At 36.8% G+C, this 2922-nt stretch overlaps 1 non-coding gene across 1 annotated transcript; it reads left to right on the top strand.

The window, feature by feature from the left end:
• The first annotated feature begins 835 nt into the window (after positions 1-835).
• Positions 836-942, top strand: LOC131158961 (small nucleolar RNA R71). The gene has a single exon (XR_009137578.1). It is a non-coding gene; the product is annotated as a small nucleolar RNA R71 (small nucleolar RNA).
• Positions 943-2922: the final 1980 nt, after the last annotated feature.

The following is a 2922-nucleotide window of genomic DNA, read 5'->3' as shown; positions in this document are numbered from 1 at the left end:
TTCTTCCACTTTATTCTTACCTTGGCCATTATTTTCAACTGTCGGTGTGGACATGGTTTCCTTTGATGGTGATTTCTCAATTTCTCTTGCACTCCTAAGTGTGATGGCCTTGCATTGTTCCTTTGGATTCACTTCGGTGTTGCTAGGAAAAGTTCCTCTTTGTTGGGAATTTATGGTCGTGGCCAGTAGCCCAATTTGCATTTCAAGATTCTTCATGGCGGCTCCCATGTTATTACAATGAGTCTCAATGTTATCCAGTCATGCATCTGTCTTTTTAAACCTTGCTTTTATCTCCTCAACAAAAGATATCATGGCATCCTCAAGTGACATCTTCTTCTCATCTTGATGACTATCAAATCCTTGAGGAGGTTGCAGCACATTCTTTGTATTTTGATAAGACAAATTCTTATGATTTGGAAGCCCTGGATGGTAATATTGTGGCAAAGGATCACCACAATAATTGTAGTTCTGATTGTTGATGTATTGAACCTATTCTTGACTCGCTCCATTGCTCGAATCTATCCTACTTGTAGCTTCCATATATTCTGCACTTTGTGGTATCCTCTGGGTGGTCAAAGCCGAAATCTGATGAGATAGAGAAACAACTTGAGCTGAAAGTGCAGCAAACAGCTCCAATTCATGAATTCCAACAACTTTCTTAGCCATAGTTCTTTCAATTGGTCATTGATAGTTATTTGAGGCCATTTCTTCCAAAAGAGCAATAGCACCCTCAGGTGTCTTTGACATCAAAGTTCCCCTAGATGCAGCATCAACTAAAGTCCACGTTTGCCAATTTAACCCATTATAAAACATTTGACTCTGCAACCAATCCGGCAATCCATGTTATGGGCAGCGTCGAATCAAATCCTTATACCTTTCCCATGCTTCATAGAGTGATTCAAAATCATGTTGCTTGAATTGACCAATCTCATTCCTGAGTTAAGCTGTTTTTGAAGGTGGAAAGAATTTAGTAAGAAATTTTTCTGCCATGTCCTGCCAACTAGTGATACTCCCTGGTTGTAGAGACTGTAGCCAACCTCTTGCTTTGTCCCTCAAAAAGAAAGGGAATAATACCAGTCTAATGGCGTCTCCAGTAACACCACTGATCTTCACAGTATCACAAATTTCCACAAACATCACCAAATGGATATTGGGATCATCAAGTGGTGATCCACTGAATTGGGCTTGCTGCACCATGCTGATCAATGCGGGGTTGACCTCAAAATTGTTGGCATTAATGGGCTGACGTCTGATACCCGAATAGTTGTCATTCACAACTTGCTGTACATAATCCTTCAAAGCGCGTGGCTATGCATTATCTTGTCCATTCTCTATGGCTAGTACCCTCTTTTTCCTTAGTACTCTAAGTGTTCTTTCAATCTCCGGATCAAAAGGAATAATGTCACGTGTTCTAGCACTGCGCATGCAACATAAAAAACACACCAAAAATACAAAAAATAAAAATAAATAAAAATATAAAAATAAAATTCTAAATTAAAACCAAGATTACTTTATATCGATATTGGAAAAAATAAGAAAAACTCAATGCATGGCAATGGTGCCAAAAACTTAATCGATGCAAACTGCAAGTGCACATTATCGTAGTTTTATAATATAATGATGTGTAGAGTATCGTCCTTAGGGATTGATGTCTTAATTTTACCAAGTACCGAATTTATAATAACCTTGATTTTATTTAGAAAAATTAATAATTTTAGACTACGAAATTTAAACAAAGCTACTTTAAATAAACTATTCAAGAGAATTTAAAACTGGATGCCGCATATCAAATTACTAATGGTGAAAACTTCTAGAAAATCGATTTCACTTAGTTTCTCACTATGCTTTACTCATCTAGCCAATTCAAATTCGTATTCTCTGTTTGTTAACAAATCTCCAATTTTTCCAAAAGTCTCTTTGGATAGCCAATTTGAACCTATTCTTGTTTATTATTTAACATAAGATTATGCAAATTAATAACGCAAGAATGCAATAAGACCCTTGATTTTTAATGCTACGTAGGTTCATACAAGTCTTTCGATCTCTATATTTACCTACGCTTAATTATTCAAGATCTATCCTATAACCCTTTTGGTAGCAAATCACAAGAATAATATCATTTAATTAATGGTCAGTTAATAAAAAGCATTAAGTACAGAATAACTCAAACAAACATTAAGGGAAACTACTTCAAATTAGCATCAAATAGCAAGCACAATTTAAAATTGGGTTACATCGTTTTCCTAAAATACAAAAATTAGTTCATTCCAAAAATTAAATCAAACATATAAGATTTCACCATGCGTTATTTTATTTGGAAAGTAGAGGAAAAATCAACACTCGCAGCACCATTGTTGCTCACCATGAACACCTCGGGCACTGCCGTTGTTCGCCGCCTTCCGATTCGGAAAAGATTTTAATTTTCTGCGTGCTGTCACGTCTCCTTTGCTGCTGTGTTTGTTGAATTTCAATTGCGCAGTCGCTAGAAGAAAACCTCAAGAAAAATTTTCTCCTTTAATCTCCCACAAGAAGTTCCTCTAAAGAAATCCCTCTGATGAGAATCTCCTCCCCGGCCTCCACTGCATGTGGCCTTCTATTAGAATTTCAAATCTTTTTTTTTCTTTTGCCTCTTGCGGCCTCCTCTCATAAACCCTACGCACGACCTCCTTAATAAAGAAGAAAAATTTCTCCCCTTTTTCCTATTTTGTGGTGCGGCCTCTCCTAGCAACCGAATAAACTTCAAAGCCTTGAAAAATCTTTTCTTGCTCATGGCCTCCCCCCAAGAAAACCCTCCTGTGTCTTCTATATTTTCCTTGTCTATTCCCCCCTCCAAGAAAACCTAATTGGCCTCCTTTTTCCTTTTACTTTTTCAATTCCTTTTCTTTGACTTTTCAATTCCTTTTCTTTGTGTTTCTTTGTGTT

This window comes from Malania oleifera, chromosome 6 (genome assembly GCF_029873635.1).
Source record: "Malania oleifera isolate guangnan ecotype guangnan chromosome 6, ASM2987363v1, whole genome shotgun sequence".
Classification (NCBI taxonomy): Eukaryota; Viridiplantae; Streptophyta; class Magnoliopsida; order Santalales; family Ximeniaceae; genus Malania; species Malania oleifera.
The sequence above is the reverse complement of the archived record's forward strand: the minus strand, read 5'-3'. Positions and strand labels throughout refer to the sequence as shown.